At 39.9% G+C, this 20,271-nt stretch overlaps 1 protein-coding gene across 7 annotated transcripts in view; it reads left to right on the top strand.

Annotated features, from left to right (window-relative positions):
* Positions 1-20,271, top strand: part of LOC135197036 (CD2-associated protein-like) — a 434,027-nt gene that overhangs the window by 145,584 nt on the left and 268,172 nt on the right. The gene's annotated exons all lie outside the window — the stretch shown is intronic.

Genomic DNA, 20,271 nt, shown 5'->3' with positions numbered 1-20,271 from the left:
AAAACTGAACGAACTATTGTGTATAGAAATAGGCAGCTGGAAATAACAAGCTTTTAGAAATATAGAGTTTGTATTATACTTGCGCCTTCAGCATCTATATATTTTATATATTTTGGTAGAAAGACTGTTCCACAGTGCTGTAAATAAAATGAATGAATGACCCCTATTTGCTAGGTATAGTGTGGCACCATGACCTCCTCAGAACTTGGATGCTGGTTCCGTGTGAAACAAGTAACTCAGTAGCGCGCGAGTAACGTGCTCTCAAAGTTGTGAGAAAAGTTCCTAGCGCCTCAGTGGCGTGATCGGTATGGTCTTGGCCTGCCACCTCGGTGGCCGCAAGTTCGATTCTCTGGCATTCCACTGAGGGGTGAGAGATGTGTATTTCTGGTGATAGAAGTTCACGAATCTCGACGTGGTTCGGAAATCACGTACAGCCGCTGGTCCCGTTACTGAATAACCACTGGTTCCATGCAACGTCAAAACACCATACAAATAAACAATGAGAAAGGTTCCCAGTTGAAACCAGGCTTATGGAAAATCGCTGGTCTTATGGACAATAGGGGTTGTGAGCAATATAGTATTGTCCAGACGGACAACAATCCCAGGGCAACGCTGACTTCCAAATAAAACTATTCTGTCGTTGGAAGGAAAAAAAATTCAAGTGACATTAGTACCATCATCTCCTTTGATGTACGAAGCCGTTTGACACTAACAAGATTTTACTTCAGACTTGCAAGACACAGCTAGAAGCTGAAGATAACATAAAGAACACTTTTAATCCCGAGGCGTAAATATGAACCGAGGGGCGAGACCCCTCTCTCTTATCCTTCCTCCTACTAAGCCTTAGCACAGATAAATCTGTAGATTAAGTTTTTTATGACATGAAAAAGCCAAGTAGCACAACAGCAGCCACGCTGGTCAGACAAACGGCAGCTTGCGTATTCTAAGTGGCTGTGTTGAATATTGACTTTTTTGAGATTTTACGTACAGCATCAAGAGAGACGTTATCTAGAGAAACTGCAATTACGAAATGGGAAGTTATATAAAAATATAGTAAGAGGGTAAAAATGATTAGTAAAATCAGGTCACTGTTTTCTTTATCCTATTAGGATAACGCACGGGTCCTAGTTACTCGTTTGTATTGCTAGTTTTCTTTAGATTTATATGTAAATGTACAGTAAGTTCAGAGAACGAAAATGTGAGATAATTTGTCTGAAATAGTAGTAGAGTTGAGGGTCAGAATGATTTCCTCCTGGAACTCATACTACTACTAAAAGAAAAAGAAAATCTAAAATTAGTCTTAGAATGCCATTTCTGTTGTGAAGTATATAAGTAGAATTCTTCTGAAAATTTTCCTTTGCGAAAAATTCTTTGGGGCAGGCTGGTGTAGGTAACTTGTGCCTCATACCAGCTTGTGACAGTGTCCAAAGACGACCTTGTCTGCGTTAAAAGGAATAAGGTTTCCTGTGGTGGACATTTTAACTCTGCCCAACTAATCAGGAGACTAGATTTTGAAGTTTACACAACAATGTTTCATATTTTGATTCTTAAGTGGAAAGATTGCGTAGGCACTACGCATTGGCTATTGAATTAGACTCTCTCTCTCTCTCTCTCTCTCTCTCTCTCTCTCTCTCTCTCTCTCTCTCTCTCTCTCTCTCTCTGACTTGTGTACCTGAGCCGTACTCATCTGCCTCCTTGGAAATTTGAGACACTATGATTTACATCCTATTCAGACGAGTAATTCTTACACTTCCATTCTTCTCCTTGCATTATTTTCACTATTTCCACATCATCACATTACGTTCGTAGTGCTGTATACAAGGGTGGCATTAACGTTGTATTTTTCCTATATTCTTTCGATACAATTTTTCGCAATTTCATCACAGCCTTATGTATATAGTATTTGGTATAAAAGCCTCACGAGTTTTTGCAACCTCCCTTGTTTGTTTATGAATCAATTCTTTCTTTATTCTATATATTATGTTTTTTATTATTGACATATAAGGTAGTAGACAATTACTACGTACAAAGAAGAATGTGAACTCAGTGAACATTTCATTGTTAAAATTTATTAAACCACCTTAATAATTTTTAAATTTCAACAAAAACTATTATCGGCTTCAATAGTTACAGCAGGTTGCCCTTGCTTGATGACAGTTCTAGTATATCTGTATTTCTGGGAAATCCGTTCCACTATTTACAACAGACTAATACGATTTATTGCATTGTTAACTAGAGTTAAACTAATGTGAGCCCTGTTCAATAGAGCGTTTCATTTTGTTATAGTTCCGTCTTCCTAATTAAGATTTTTACGTTTTCTCTGATTCAAAGAAAGAAAATTGACTCTTCAAACTACTATGGGTAACTAAAGGAAACGGGAGAGACTAACCGTATTGAGTATGCCATGTTGCGTTTATTGTATCAGTTTAGAGTTTAAGCCGGAAATTATTTAAGGCTTTAATTTATTCGCAGTGAGCTAAAGTTAATGAAAAACATTGTTATAGAAAACTCTCAGAATTTGTATGCTTAAGAACAGGCAAAGCACACTTCTGTTGTTTGTACGAAAGTGCTGATTTTTCATGACTTTAGCTAATAATAATAATAACAATAATAATAATAATAATAATATAATAATAATAATAATAAGTAAAATAATAATAATTAATAATAGGGAATGTTGTGGCGACTTTGTTGTCATTTACTGTAAACATATATATAATACCCTAATACACACCCACACCCACATATTATTGCTTCATGTGTCTTCTCCATTAGTATTTTCTATGCCCAACTGAGTATCAACAAACATGGAGACTTTCAAAGACCTTTGAAAAGATAACTGGAATTACAGATGCCTGTGTCTTTCATTTATTACTACGTATATCGAATACAAAGAAACATACTCCAGTCATTTCGGTTATGTAAGTCCCTGGTTTGCATAATCGACAACGATTTTCTTTTAAAAAACTTTTATTTCCAACGTTGTTTTAGATATGGAGATTTTATTACAAATTGGAGTATCATTCATCCATTCATTCGCTCTTCTTCTTCTTCTCAGCTTAATCTTAGTCTTAGTTATATTATATATTTATATATTATATACTATATATATATATATATGATAAACATATAATATATATATATATATATATATATATATATAAAATCCTATAAAAATATATATATATATATATATATATATATATATATATATAGTTGAGAGGCGGCATAAACTTATATCCTCTTGCGGTGGCGGTGTGGTCTAAGCTTCACTATGCGTCTTGAATTTGTTGGGTTCGATGGTTCGCGCCCGTGAGCTGACAAATTTCTTATCAACTAAAAAATTCCCTTTCGGTTAACCTATATGAAAATATATTATTTCCGAGGGTAGAGCGAATAAGATACTAAAAGGAGGATTATAGCTCGATGTATGTATATGAATAACGGTAATGTGATATGACTCGTATATATATAAAGAAATACATGAATACTTCAAGAGGCAAAGTGTAGTGTCGCAAGTTAATGATCAACTTAATGATGCTAAAAAAATTTATAACTTTTTTTTATTTTTATTTATTTATTTTTTTTTTTTTTCAAAGATTTTGGGAGAAAAACCAGTATGTTGGAGGGCGATAGCAGAACGTACGGAGAAAGCGTCGTTGAGGATCTTTAAAAAGGCGGAAGAAACGTGTAAAATAAAAAAAAATAAAAGCAAAATACGACATTGCGCTTCTTGAGAATGGTTATGCTTTTTGGAACGGAGCCAAGTTTTTTGACTCTTGGTAGTTTTGAAAACTTGGTTCAATGGCAGTGCTAAATATGCTTAAGCATGTCAACAGCAGTTACAAGTAGCGTTGTGGAAATCTTGTTTTAAAGGGAGAGATCGTTTTTCGTGCAGAAAAAGCCGCTCCCCTCCCCCTCCAAAAAAAAAGAAAAAAAAACAAATGTCCTCCAAAAAACTGAGTATTCATATTGAAATAAATAAAGACTTCAGTTAATCGATGGAAACTTCTAACCACTAAAACTGAACGAACTATTGTGTATAGAAATAGGCAGCTGGAAATAACAAGCTTTTAGAAATATAGATTTTGTATTATACTTGCGCCTTCAGCATCTATATATTTTATATTTTTTGGTAGAAAGACTGTTCCACAGTGCTGTAATAAATGAATGAATGACCACCCCTATTTGCTAGGTATAGTGTGGCACCATGACCTCCTCAGAACTTGGATGCTGGTTCCGTGTGAAACAAGTAACTCAGTAGCGCGCGAGTAACGTGCTCTCAAAGTTGTGAGAAAAGTTCCTAGCGCCTCAGTGGCGTGATCGGTATGGTCTTGGCCTGCCACCTCGGTGGCCGCAAGTTCGATTCTCTGGCATTCCACTGAGGGGTGAGAGATGTGTATTTCTGGTGATAGAAGTTCACGAATCTCGACGTGGTTCGGAAATCACGTACAGCCGCTGGTCCCGTTACTGAATAACCACTGGTTCCATGCAACGTCAAAACACCATACAAATAAACAATGAGAAAGGTTCCCAGTTGAAACCAGGCTTATGGAAAATCGCTGGTCTTATGGACAATAGGGGTTGTGAGCAATATAGTATTGTCCAGACGGACAACAATCCCAGGGCAACGCTGACTTCCAAATAAAACTATTCTGTCGTTGGAAGGAAAAAAAATTCAAGTGACATTAGTACCATCATCTCCTTTGATGTACGAAGCCGTTTGACACTAACAAGATTTTACTTCAGACTTGCAAGACACAGCTAGAAGCTGAAGATAACATAAAGAACACTTTTAATCCCGAGGCGTAAATATGAACCGAGGGGCGAGACCCCTCACTCTTATCCTTCCTCCTACTAAGCCTTAGCACAGATAAATCTGTAGATTAAGTTTTTTATGACATGAAAAAGCCAAGTAGCACAACAGCAGCCACGCTGGTCAGACAAACGGCAGCTTGCGTATTCTAAGTGGCTGTGTTGAATATTGACTTTTTTGAGATTTTACGTACAGCATCAAGAGAGACGTTATCTAGAGAAACTGCAATTACGAAATGGGAAGTTATATAAAAATATAGTAAGAGGGTAAAAATGATTAGTAAAATCAGGTCACTGTTTCTTTATCCTATTAGGATAACGCACGGGTCCTAGTTACTCGTTTGTATTGCTAGTTTTTTTAGTTTATTTAGATTTTTATATAAATGTACAGTAAGCTCAGAGAACGAAAATGTGAGATAATTTGTCTGAAATAGTAGTAGAGTTGAGGGTCAGAATGATTTCCTCCTGGAACTCATACTACTACTAAAAGAAAAAGAAAATCTAAAATTAGTCTTAGAATGCCATTTCTGTTGTGAAGTATATAAGTAGAATTCTTCTGAAAATTTTCCTTTGCGAAAAATTCTTTGGGGCAGGCTGGTGTAGGTAACTTGTGCCTCATACCAGCTTGTGACAGTGTCCAAAGACGACCTTGTCTGCGTTAAAAGGAATAAGGTTTCCTGTGGTGGACATTTTAACTCTGCCCAACTAATCAGGAGACTAGATTTTGAAGTTTACACAACAATGTTTCATATTTTGATTCTTAAGTGGAAAGATTGCGTAGGCACTACGCATTGGCTATTGAATTAGACTCTCTCTCTCTCTCTCTCTCTCTCTCTCTCTCTCTCTCTCTCTCTCTCTCTCTCTCTCTTAAAATTATATAGTCTAGAAAGGAGAAGAGAACGCTACATGATAATTCAGGCATGGAAACAGATAGAGGGAATAGCAGAAAATATCATGGAACTAAAAATATCAGAAAGAGCAAGCAGAGGTAGATTAATAGTGCCCAAAACTATACCAGGAAAAATAAGGAAAGCACACAGGACATTAATCCACTACGCACCAGCATCGATAATGCAGCGTCTATTCAATGCGTTGCCAGCTCATCTGAGGAATATATCAGGAGTGAGCGTAGATGTGTTTAAGAATAAGCTCGACAAATATCTAAACTGCATCCCAGACCATCCAAGATTGGAAGATGCAAAATATACCGGAAGATGTACTAGCAACTCTCTGGTAGACATTAGAGGTGCCTCACACTGAGGGACCTGGGGCAACCCGAACAAGATGTAAGGTCTGTAAGGTAAGGTAAGGTCTCTGACTTGTGTACCTGAGCCGTACTCATCTGCCTCCTTGGAAATTTGAGACACTATGATTTACATCCTATTCAGACGAGTAATTCTTACACTTCCATTCTTCTCCTTGCATTATTTTCACTATTTCCACATCATCACATTACGTTCGTAGTGCTGTATACAAGGGTGGCATTAACGTTGTATTTTTCCTATATTCTTTCGATACAATTTTTCGCAATTTCATCACAGCCTTATGTATATAGTTTGGTATAAAGCTCACGAGTTTTGCAACCTCCCTTTGTTGTTTATATCAATTTCTTTATTCATATATATTATGTTTTTTATTATTGACATATAAGGTAGTAGACAATTACTACGTACAAAGAAGAATGTGAACTCAGTGAACATTTCATTGTTAAAATTTATTAAACCACCTTAATAATTTTTAAATTTCAACAAAAACTATTATCGGCTTCAATAGTTACAGCAGGTTGCCCTTGCTTGATGACAGTTCTAGTATATCTGTATTTCTGGGAAATCCGTTCCACTATTTACAACAGACTAATACGATTTATTGCATTGTTAACTAGAGTTAAACTAATGTTGAGCCCTGTTCAATGAGAGCGTTTCATTTTGTTATAGTCTTCCTTCCTATTAAGATTTTTACGTTTTCTCTGATTCAAAGAAAGAAAATTGACTCTTCAAACTACTATGGGTAACTAAAGGAAACGGGAGAGACTAACCGTATTGAGTATGCCATGTTGCGTTTATTGTATCAGTTTAGAGTTTAAGCCGGAAATTATTTAAGGCTTTAATTTATTCGCAGTGAGCTAAAGTTAATGAAAAACATTGTTATAGAAAACTCTCAGAATTTGTATGCTTAAGAACAGGCAAAGCACACTTCTGTTGTTTGTACGAAAGTGCTGATTTTTTATGACTTTAGCTAATAATAATAATAATAATAATAATAATAATAATAATAATAATAATAATAATAATAATAATAATAATAATAGGGAATGTTGGTCGACTTTGTTGTCATTTACTGTAAAATATAAATAATACCCTAATACACACCCACACCCACATATTATTGCTTCATGTGTCTTCTCCATTAGTATTTTCTATGCCCAACTGAGTATCAACAAACATGGAGACTTTCAAAGACCTTTGAAAAGATAACTGGAATTACAGATGCCTGTGTCTTTCATTTATTACTACGTATATCGAATACAAAGAAACATACTCCCAGTCAATTTCGGTTATGTAAGTCCCTGGTTTGCATAATCGACAACGATTTTCTTTTAAAAACTTTTATTTCCAACGTTGTTTTAGATATGGAGATTTTATTACAAATTGGAGTATCATTCATCCATTCATTCGCTCTTCTTCTTCTTCTCAGCTTAATCCTTAGTCCAGGTAGCTGTTTATTGTGATCCCCTCTCTCTCTCTCTCTCGAACGCTCAATTCTTGAATGTTTTTGACAGATGCCCTTCGTGACTCTCTCTCTCTCTCTCTCTCTCTCTCTCTCTCTCTCTCTCTCTCTCTCTCTCTCTCTCTCTCTCTCTCTCTCCCCTCCCCTCCCCGTGGCTAGACATCGAGTTTCATTCATTAGTGCGTGCGTAATGTCATCAGTGGAAGCATTTGAATTGAATTGGCCAGGCCACGCGATTTAATTATTTTGATGGTTAATTTGTTTAACGAAATACGTATTCTAAAGGGAAATGGAATTACCGGCCATGCTTCTCTATAGTTATCTGTAGGTTTGTGGTCATGATTGCACCCCTAGAATAACAAAACCCTTCCTCAGCCTATTATTACAAGATCATATGCGTTGTGTTATGGATTAGGGCAAAGCTACATACACAATGCCGCTATGAACATTCTGGGTGGCTTTCATTGCTGGTCACTTTTTCCAAATACCAGCCTGACTCAGTGTTAATTAATTTGGCTGATCGAGAGACTATAGATGTGTACCGACCTTCCTGATACCTGTCGAATTACGCTGATAGCGATGAAACCCGTTGGGAGGTAGTGCCGTCAGTGAGCCTCATGCGGTGCACTGTAGGCATTACTTAAGGTTCTTTGCAGCGTGCGGTTCGGCCCCTTGCTGCAACCCCTTTCGTTCCTTTTACTGAACCTCCATTCATATTGTCTTTCTTCCATCTTACTTTCCAGCCTCTTCTTAAAATTGATTTTTTTAGTGACGATTAGAGTCATTGGAAAGGTTCTGAGTCAATTGTTCGAGACACTTCAGTATACAGTTCCATTTATCGCTTTAAAAAAAATCCCCTTCGTTGATAATTCTCATTCGGGAATATTCCCGAATTAGAGGGAATTGGATATTAAGGGACATTTGTAGTAGCGTAGTGATTGTATATAAATCACGGTGTGAAAAAAATTTCATATGTCTATATATATATATATATTATATATATATATATATATATATATATATAATGTGTGTGTGTGTGTGTGTGTGTATGTGTATGTATGTGTGTGTGTGTGTGTGTGTGTGTGTATGTAAAATCTACTGGTCATTTATTTACCAGATACATTTGAGAGGTTAAGAGGGCATATTGAATATTACAATTACACTAAAAAATTTGAGAAGTTAAGTGTGGGGCATTATGGCTATTACAATTGCACACACACACAGACACACACACATGCACACACGCGCACACACACACACACACACACACACGCACACACATATATATATATATATATATATATATATATATGTATATGTATGATGTATATAGTGTATGTATGTATGATATATAGTATATATATATATATATATATTATATATATATATATATATAAAATCCTGCGTGACTGGTGTTGATCCACTCCTCACAGGCCTCCAGGAAACTGATCAGGACGCACTTAATTGGCGTCATTAGGGGTGTGGTGCCTGGTTGATGTGCCGTAATGGATTCCTACGACCACAGGAGATTTGACCTGGACGGATTGACTGCATGCGACAATAATAATACTTTTTGCCTTTTTTTCCCTGTTACTTTTCTTCTATTCGTATTCGCTGATTTGTTTATTTATTTATTATTTATTTTCTTTGTTGTGTTGTGTTGCGTGTGACGTTCGTGGGTGTGTGTTTTTTTTTGTAGTTTAGTTTTTTATTTCTTTTTAGCGTTTTGATACTTCGAATACTTATCCTTCCTCTCTCTCTCTCTCTCTCTCTCTCTCTCTCTCTCCTCTCTTCTCTCTCTCTCTCTCTCGTTAATGAGAGAGAAGGTATTGCTTCATTGATATATATATATATATATATATATATATATATATATATATATATATATATATATATATATATATATATATAATATATATATATATATATACACACACACCCCCACAACACACACACACACACACACGGGTGTCCATAAAGTCCCTGTACCATTCTGCAAATAAAATACTGTAAGTTACTGGGACTTTATGGACACTTAATATATATATATATATGATATTATATATATATATAATATATATATATATATAATATATCTATATTATATATAGTGACCGAGTGGCCTAGAGTATCTGGGTCTGGATACCATTAATACTTTGGTTGCACAAAGAAGTAGTCAAAGATCTGTGTCTGGACACCATTAATATTTGTTAACCCAAAGTGCTAAGTATCTGGTTACTACACTTACCATTTGTACTTGCTAGTACAAGAGACCCTTTTATTCCTGGGTCTGGGACACCCTTTGTACTTGGGGCACAGTTTGTTCAAGTACCTGGTTATTACTTACCTCGCTACAGACAGACACCTGACCCTTCATCACAAATACTAAACGACTGAATATACTAAAGGTAAGATTGATCCCTTTTTCTTAACTTAACAGTCAAGAAAACAATCATTTTAAGTTCATTAAAATAGGTGTGAGGTAATCTTAATTAAAGGTCATCACTCCTGCAAATTTAAATCTAAGTATTTCCCTGATTCTGTTTTATTTTAGGAAATGTCACAATTATTACTCTATATTTCTACCTAAACAAAAATAAAATGCAAAATTGATGGTTAAAATGAAATACTCATATAAATTTTAAATACAAAATTTTATTTCTAAATTCAAAATTTATAAGTGAAATTCACAATCTCCGGGAAATTGTTATTATTTGAAAACAAAAGTTTTGTACATTTAACTTCCCTGTCAGATATATACTTAGATATAGACTCAGTCGTTCCCGACAGAAATTCGAATTTTGCGGCACACGCTACAGGTAGGTCAGGTGATCTACTGCCCTGCCGCTGGGTGGCAGGAATAGGAACCATTCCCTTCTTCTAATCAGATTTTCTCTGTCGCCGGTGCCTGCAACATCATTGTTGGTACCTCCTGACTTGATTTTCATATTTTCATCGCTGTTGATCATCTGGACTGTCTTTTTGGTGACGTATTTGGATCTGTGGTCTGGCATACGCTTTTGTGGACTGTTTTTTGGATTTTGCTTCGGATTGTGCTCAAAATGTCTGACTCTAGCTGCGAAGTTAGAAGATGTGTGAATGAGGGTTGTTTGGTGAGACTACCGAAAGTGTCGTTAGATCCTCACAATGTATGCAAGAGGTGTAGGGGGTATGAATGCTCTAGAAATAACACTTGCAATGAATGCGTGAATATGAATGAGGAAGAATGGAAGACTCTAGATTCCTACTCGAGCCCGGAACGTTTCCCGGAGGATTCTCCCTGCGAGAGGAAAAGAGCCAAGAGGACATGGAATTCTCCTGCTCTAAGATCACGATCGCCTACGCCTTCCAGGGCGCATTCTCCTATTCCTGATAAGGAAAAGGAACAAACAGCGACAGATATCCTACTTAAAATGCAGGAGCAGATATCTTCATTAGTAGGAGTATTAAGAAAAGACCCTCCCAGGAGAAAAAAGACTTTTCTTCCTGTTAAGAGATCTCGTCATTCCGGACTCCAGGCTCCTCTCCTCTACTCCTCGTCCGAGAACAGAGACGATAACGGAAGAACGGACGGAAACTCATAGACTTGGGACGTCAGATACGGACAGTGACAATGAGTGTCCGAGTCGGACTGATCCAGCCAGGCGCTCGGTGCCAGAAGTGGACGACTCGGACAGGAAAAAGTGTCCTACACGGATGGCGCCAACCAGACACCAGACGCGGACAGCCCGGACAGGCAGAATTATAATATGCAGACAGCTACGACCAGGCGCCAAGCGCCAGATACGGACAACCTGGACAAGGCGGACAGCCAGGACAGGACAAGGCGGACAGCCAGACAGGAAAAAAAAAACGTTGTACGCAGACAGCGCCGTCCGGGCGCCAAGCGCCAGAAGCGGACAATATGGACAGGCAAGAGTGTCGTACTGGGACGACACCAGCCAGGCGCCAAGTTCCAAATGTGGACAACTCGTACAGACGACACTGTCCGAAGCGGACAGAGACATCCAGGTGCGAGGAAAGAACCAAGCTTTCGGCGCCAGGATTTTCTTCAAGGAAACCATACAGAGAAGTCAACCAGGAGGCGTCTCGTTATGATTTTGACCAGGAACAGGTTTCTCTGGACAAGGGCGCAAGATGTCGCACAGGCGGCCGTCGTCCTTGTCACGATATATCTGTTGCTGGTGCAAGCTTGTCGCAAGCACAGCCTTCTCCTGACAGGGATGCAAGATGTCGCACAGGCGGCCGTCATCCTTGTCAGGAGGGCTTCGATGATCATCGGGCTTTTTCGCGGGATCGTCATTCGCCTGACAGGGACGCAAGATGTCGCACAGGCGGCCGTCGCCCTTGTCGGGAGGGATCTGACCCTGCTAAAAACCCTTCACCTTGCGAGAAGAAACGCTCTCCCTCGGCTGATAATAATTTTCTTGTGGAACTTGACCTAGAAGATGTCTCTGACACGGAAGCTCAAAAGGGAACGGGACTCTCGGACTACAAATCTTTGGCAGCTCTTTTGCTCCAAGAATTTGGAGATTCTCCGAGTCCTGCCGCATCTCCGTCTCCTCGGTCGCTGTTCACAAGCACGAAGACCTCAAAATCGTCCTCCTTCTTGAAGATGCGGCCAACAATTTCCATGAAGAAAGCTTTGCGGTCTTTTGGAAATTGGCTCAGCTCCAGGGAGGAGGCGGGAAACACTGTCTTTGCCTGCCCTCCCTCCAGACTTTCTGGGAGGAGGGGTATTTGGTATGAGACAGGCGAAGCGATGGGACTCACCCTCCCAGCTTCTGCTGAAGCAGATTTCTCAACACTTGTGGACGCATCGAGGAGACAGTCCCTCTCTTCAGTTAAGACAATATGGGGAATGTCTGAAATGGACCATCACCTCAAGGGATTGTTCCATGTCTTGGAAGTTTTTAACTTTCTGGACTGGTCCCTTGGGGTGATGGCCAAGAAGACACAGGACAATGAATGCCTGAGCCCCGAAGTCCTTAATAGTATTTTGGCTTGCATGGATAAGGCGGTGCAAGACAGATCTGGGGAAGTGGCCTCCCTTTTCGGAGCGGGAATACTTAAGAAGAGAGCTGTATTAAGTTCTTTTCTTACTAAAGCTGTCTCGCCGGTATAGAGGTCGTCCCTACTGTACACCCCTCTGTCAAACCAGCTTTTCCCTTCACAGTTAGTGAGAGATATTTCTCACTCACTTACTGAGAAGGCGACACAAGATCTGCTGGTCCAGTTGACCAAAAAGGCGAGACCAGCTGTTCCCGCTACGAAGAAGGAGACACGGAACCCAAAGCCGCCCTTTCGAGGGAGTTCGTCTTCCCGGCCCTCCTTTAGGAAGAGAGGAGCGGAAAGGAGAGGTAGGGCTTCTGCCTTTAGACATACCAAGAAAAACAAGTGAAGTTCAAGTCCTCCAAGCACCAGTAGGCGCCAGACTTCTGAAGTTCTCAGAAGAATGGGCGTTGAGAGAGGCGGACACCTGGTCCCTCTCTATAGTGAGAAGAGGATAGCTCATCCCCTTCAGAGACAGGCCTCCCTTGACGTCTACCCCAAGGGAACTGTCGGCGAAGTACGCGGACCCTGTCAAGAGGAAGACCCTGCTTCAGCTAGTAGAACAAATGTTGGAGAAGGAGGCCATAGAATTAGTACAGGAACCACACTCTTGGGGCTTTTACAATCGACTGTTCCTCGTACCAAAAGCCTCGGGGGGGTGGAGACCTGTCCTGGATGTGAGCGCACTGAAACGATTCGTGGAGAAACAGAAGTTCTCCATGGAAACTTCCAACTCGTTTCTTGCTGCTCTACGTCCAGGAGATTGGATGGTCTCCTTGGACCTACAGGACGCGTATTTTCACGTTCCCATGCATCCTTCATCGAGGAAATACCTGCGGTTCGTGATGCAGGGCAGGGTTTTTCAATTCAAGGCTCTGTGCTTCGGCCTGTCTATGGCTCCTCAAGTGTTCACGAGCCTGATGAGGAACGTAGCACGATGGCTTCATCTAGAGGGGTGAAGATATCCGTTTATTTGGACGACTGGCTAATAAGGGCCAAATCGAAACAACAGTGTTTGTAGGACTTGGAAACGACTTTGGATCACTCGGACTGCACGTGAACCTCGAGAAGTCTCATATGATCCCCAGCCAGAATATTGTCTATCTGGGGATTCAGATGGATTCTCAGGGTTTTCGAGCGTTTCCGTCGCAAGACAGAATTGCTTGAGGCTTGGAAAAAGTCTCAACCTTCTTAGGGAAAGAACGAAGCTCAGCAAGGGAATGGTTAAGTCTTCTGGGCACCCTTTCGTTGCTGGAGCAGTTTGTTTCCCTAGGGAGGCTCAATCTGAGACCTCTGCAGTTTTACCTGCAAAGGATGTGGAACCGAAAGAAAGGGGATCTTTCGGATTCATTTCCCATCTAACAAGAGATCAAGTCACACCTGAAGTGGTGGTTAACCCCTCTTCGAAAGAACAAAGGAATGTCCCTCTCGATTCGGAACCCTCTCCTAGTGTTGTTTTCCGACGCCTCGGAAACGGGATGGGGAGCAACACTAGGAAAGAAGGAAGTGTCAGGCACCTGGGCCAAAAAGAACCAAAGCGGTGTCCTGGAGCATATAAACGTGAAGGAACTTATGGCTGTTCATCGAGCCTTGAAGAACTTCGAGTCGGAGGTCAGAGGCGTGGTAGTCCAGGTAAACTCGGACAATACCACGGCTCTGGCTTACATCCGAAAACAGGGGGGACTCACTCGTTCACACTATACAAGATAGCGAGAGACCTCTTGATATGGGCAGAGGAACGGGGCATTGTGCTACTGACGAGGTTTATTCAAGGAACCAAGAATGTAAGAGCAGACAGACTCAGCAGGAAGAACCAGGTCTTTCCAACAGAGTGGACCCTCCATTCAGAAGTCTGCTGAAAGCTCTGGTCCCTCTGGGGGAAGCCTCAGATAGACCTGTTCGCCACGTTCCTCTCCAGAAGGATGGAAAACTTTTGCTCCATAGTGGAAGATCCCAGAGCAATAGCAATAGATGCTCTTCTCATGGACTGGTCAGGCATAGATGCCTACGCTTTTCCCCTATTCAAGATCCTGGGGGAAGTGCTAAGGAAGTTCCGTTCCTCGGAGGCAACGAAACTAACGCTCATTGCCCCCTTTTGGCCCGCTCGAGATTGGTTCACAGAGGTACTGGAATGGACGGTAGACTTCCCCAGATCTCTTCCCGAAAGGACAGATCTGCTCAAACAACCCCACTTCGAGAGGTTTCACGGAAACCTCCCTGCCCTTTCCCTGACTGCCTTTCGACTATCGAAAGACTTGTCAGAGCGAGAGGCTTTTCTCGAAAAGCTGCGAGCGCGATCACCAGAGCCCGCAGATCCCCTACTCTGCGGGTTTATCAATCGAAGTGGGGAGTCTTCCGTAGATGGTGTAGGTCGAAGAAGCTGTCCTCATCCAATACCTCTGTGACCGATATTGCTGATTTTCTTCTCTTCCTACGAGAAGAATCACGCTTAGCCGTTTCGACCGTTAAAGGATACAGGAGCATGCTCTCGGCTGTATTCAGAAACAGGGGCCTGAGCATAGAGGATAACAAGGATCTCCATGATCTGATACGATCCTTTGAAACTACAAAGACTTAGTCCTCTCTCCCACCAAGTTGGAATCTTGATGTGGTCCTCCAGTTCCTCTCTTCAGATAGGTTCGAACCTCCGCATAAAGCATCTTTTAGAGACCTCTCGAGGAAGTGCATTTTTCTCTTGGCCCTCGCGACTGCCAAGAGGGTCAGTGAAATACATGCATTGGACTCTCGGGTAGGTTTTAAAGGAGATTCTGCGGTTGTCTCTTTCCAACCTCTGTTTCTGGCAAAAAATGAGAACCCTTCTAAACCTTGGCCCAGAAGTTTTGAGGTCAAGGGACTCTCTCCTCTTGTAGGTAGAGAGCCAGAAAGGGGTCTCTGTCCAGTCAGAGCACTGAAGTTCTATCTTAAAAGGAAGAGTCAACTTCAGGGTTGCAATCAGAGTCTATGGTGTGCGGTAAGGGACCCGAAGAGACCAATGTCGAAGAACGCATTAGCGTTCTTCGTTAGAATTGTAATAACGGAGGCTCACATGAAATGCCAAGAGAAAGCCTTGAAGCTGCTAAGGGTTAGAGCACATGAAGTACGTGCAGTTGCGACTTCCCTAGCCTTTAATAGGAATATGTCAATGAAAGACATCTTAGCAGCAACGTATTGGAGATGCAACTCGGTATTTGCTTCCCATTACTTAAAAGACGTCAGAGTAACATACGAGAAGTGCTTTTCTCTTGGACCTTATGTATCAGCGGATACTGTGCTGGGACAGGGAGCTGGTACTGATCCTTAAATAATTAATGTTTTTTAATCTGAAAAAGTTTGGTTTTGAGTTTTTATGGTTGTTTGAAAGGATATTGGGGGATAACTCCTTTCAATCTTAGTACTAACCCCAGTGTTAGGATCAGGTGATCGGGATCGGTGTTATGCTCCTTGATGATGCCATTTGGCAAGGTGTTTTGTCATGTAAGTGGATAAGACCCCATTGACAAAGATCCTCAGGTTCTGTCGAGTAAGTGGATAAGACCCCGTTGGCAGACCATCAAGAACTCTTAGCATGAGGTCACTACCTCGCTAAGGCTCTTGAGGCGATGTAAGCTCCTAGGCAGTAGCCATGAAGTCTTTCGCCGACACAGGTAGGAACCAAGGTTTTCTTATATAATTGTTACCTACAACGTATGTTGTTTTCCTGTCTATTCAGTAATTAGCTGTCTCTTACCCTCCGCCAAAGGTGCCAATCAGCTAAGTATATATCTGACAGGGAAGTTAAATGTACAAAAATGATATTGTCATGATACAATAAAGTTTTGTACATACTTACCTGGCAGATATATACATTTAAATGGCCCACCCAGCCTCCCCTCAGGAGACAGGTGGAAGAGAAAATCTGATTAGAAGAAGGGAATGGTTCCTATTCCTGCCACAGCTGGCAGGGCGGTAGATACCTGACGCCATACCTGATAGCGGTCGTGTGTGCCGCGAAATTTGAATTTCTGTCGGGAACAACGGAGTCTATAGCTAAGTATATATCTGCCAGGTAAGTATGTACAAAACTTTATTGTATCATGACAATATCATTTTAATTAATTCTTGAATTAATTATTAAGCAAAATTAAATCAAAGTTTATCAAGAAAATTAATTAAATTAAATCATAACGCAATAATTAAATTTGAAATTATATTTAATTAAATACAAATTAATTTGCAAGTGTTAGAGTCAAACAATTACATAATAGAATATTATTCAAATTAATTAAACAAAATAAAAACAATGCAAAAACATAATGCATAATACGAAAACAATTAAAGCATTGACAGTACAAACATTAAGCACATAAAATTGGATATGTCAAAAGAACAAAGCAAAAGATAAATGTGTTTAAAAATGATAAAACCTCGAAGTGCACTTCAAAACATTTGTAAAAATACCTCATACACAGCTGCATCTTCAATCAAAAGGCTTGTTACAATTTTACATTTTCGTGGGCGCCTTCACAAAACTAACAGAAACAATACTATGTTCAGATTCCACAAACAACACATGCATTAAGACAGTTACTGAGTGACCTTCTCAAATACAAAATTAACGTGAGCTACGTTAAGTTACTGAAACAGCCTCACAACCGAGCGAGCGAGAGAGAGAGAGATTTTGAGAGAGAGAGAGAGAGAGTGATGTTAAACTAACGCACGCCGCTATGTCTCAAAAACGAATCAATGTTTTATATGCGTATCAGGGGAATGGGTATAGTTCAGTGTACACGTCCAAGACGAAAACATATTACGTCATCTCTATAGGGGTATCTAGTACAGGGCCTCTTTGACTGCGTTCACATATATCTATGAATAAGGCTCCCTTGTTCCGTTACAGGCCCGACCGGGATGATAAAAAATTAGCTTAACTCATCTATTTTCAAGGGGTTGAATAACAGTGCGGCCTGGGATGTCTTACGCACGTGTTTACTCCGATAAAGAAATCAGCTTAGCTAAGACATTGTCAAAGTGTGAATACAACCCTCTTCACAGAGGCTCACATATAAGCGCTTACTCTCGGTCTTACGTTACTTCAAAATGAAAAGTGGGATTACTTAGCACATGTTATCTTTAAATTTGGGAATCTGAACACCAAACATACATTTCATAACATGATACACAGGTTCTGAGGTGAATTAATCATATTACCACAATTATAATTGCAATACAAACTTAATACTATAAGAATATATATAATATATAATATATAATATATATAGATATATAATATTTTAATAGTATATTATATATATAATAAATCAACAAACATATAAATGTTTGTTTATTTGTTTTAGAGAGAGGGAGAGAGACATCCTCCTATCCTTCCTGGAAGTACTTTTAATGGAGACAGCATATTGGCAAAGGTGTGCGCTTGCTTCCTTGCTTGCTTGCAACTACGGGTGCATGAAGTGTGTTTGTTGACCTTGATACCTGTGCTGCAGGATGAGTAATTGAACGGATTGCATTGTGCCTGAAACCCCATTGTTGTGGAGATTTTTTTTTTTTTTTTTACGAAGATTTTTGTTTACTATAGAGATGAGTTTTTGGTCATCTATGTTTGGATTTGTGCAGGAAACTGGAGATTGTCGTTGGTTTTAGAATTCATCAGCATACAGACATGGTTGCATACGGAGAAATACATGCATGCCACGTGCGTGTATGCATACACATCATACAATATATATATTGTGTGTGATTTACACTCGTGTATATATATATATATATATATATATATATATATATATATATATATATATGAAGAGAGAGAGAGAGAGAGAGAATAGAGAGAGAGAGAGATGAGAGAGAGAGAGAGAGGATTGCACGCTTAAGGCTTACCACCAGATAAATATATATATATATATATATATATATATATATATATATATATGTGTGTGTGTGTGTGTGTGTGTATATATTATATATTGGTAGTTGTGTGTGGATATATATATATATGATATATATAGATATATATATATTCACGCATTTAAAAACATCGTATCATCATCTGTCGTAGCATCTGTCCTTGAAAAATTAATAACTTATTAATAAAAGTTATCCTTTGTCTGGTACATTCAACTTGCGCGCATTTTGATCCAAAAAATGAATGGAAGGAATGGGACATTCGTGTATAAATGCCGCTGTCTCTGTTCGGTAGAAGCGAGAGGACTGTGTATATGTGGTGGGGGACGGGACTGGGCGGGGCGGGGATGGGGGCGGTTGCTAGGGTGTGGGGGAGAATAGTGCCAAGGGTTGTGGGGGGATGGCCATTGAATGGAGGGAGATGGCGCTGAGGGCAGGTTAGGCTCCAGATCAGTTACGAGAGGGGCTTTCCCCTTACGCATTCTCTCTCTCTCTCTCTCTCTCTCTCTCTCTCTCTCTCTTTGAAGATTCCAAGGCTGTGCCCTTATGTGCACATTGATGAATTATTACTGTTGAAGAAGCCTATATCAGCCAATTTCTCTCTCTCTCTCTCTCTCTCTCTACCATATAGTAGAGAGAAAAAGAGAAAATACCTTCTGTTTTCGGCTGTTACATTTTTTCCAATTTGGGGGAAACTGAAATATTTCTTAATCAGTAAGTCACGCATAAGGAACCTTGATGTCTAATGTTTGACACGATAGACCAGACATTAGTTGCTTATATAAAAGAAGTCCAAGGCAGTGTTTCATTTAGTTCATTACACGGACTCGCTCTCATTTTTCCATAGAAAACATATATCATCATCATGATAGCTTTGTTCTTGACACTTATTTATTGCTCTCGCTTTTTTTAGTCATTGAAGATCTCTGGAAGTGGTCATTGTTCTAAAGAAGTGAATTGAATAAACTTGTATGTCCTAAACTCTCTCTCTCTCTCTCTCTCTCTCTCTCTCTCTCTCTCTCTCTCTCTCTCTCTCTCTCAGGAACTGCTGCGTAATGGAAGCTACGGCTCTCATGTTGATTTTATCCTTAGGCCTAACCGGAAGTATTAAAGGATATTCCCTGTGTGATACCGAGGCCCATACATGTCCTGACGGCATAATCCGGTAGCACTTTTTATTCTTTTTATTCATGATTGTGTGTGACGTCAGGTAAATCATAGAAAATGGAAAGGACTTACAAATACACGGCGGTATAAGATAGGCCTATTGTGGCTTTTCCAGCTTAGCCGTTTAGAAGTAGGCCTAAGTCCCCAAAATGAGGGATAAGATGTTATATCTGGAGGAGGAACCCGGGTTCTGGTCTTTTCTTTGTTGCATTAGAGGCTGGAGAGAGTGTTATTAAGTGTGGTCGAGATTAGTTGGTCGTTTAAAATGTTTTGTGCATTTATGTTGCTGTTAACAATTTATCTTTTATATTTTTGTTGGTATATTGTATCCTGTAATATTTTATAATTAACTTGTATTTGTTTGATAGTTATGTTTGCTCACTTTTATCTGTATGTCCTATGCTCTAGGTCCATTGACATTGCTCATAGGGTACACCAGCACCAAAACTCGTCTAGCGACCACCCGAGATGGAATCCATCATCGACCAGACTCTCTCTCTAATGATTTGATCGTAACTCACCATATTCAATGACCAGAGCAGTTATTATCGATCTCCTCAGGACCGGAGAGACACTTTTCGTCGTAATGAAGCGGAAAGAGGAGTGACATTG

Source organism: Macrobrachium nipponense, chromosome 18, assembly GCF_015104395.2.
Source record: "Macrobrachium nipponense isolate FS-2020 chromosome 18, ASM1510439v2, whole genome shotgun sequence".
Classification (NCBI taxonomy): Eukaryota; Metazoa; Arthropoda; class Malacostraca; order Decapoda; family Palaemonidae; genus Macrobrachium; species Macrobrachium nipponense.
Note: the sequence above shows the minus strand (reverse complement) of the source record. Positions and strands in the feature narration are given on the sequence as shown.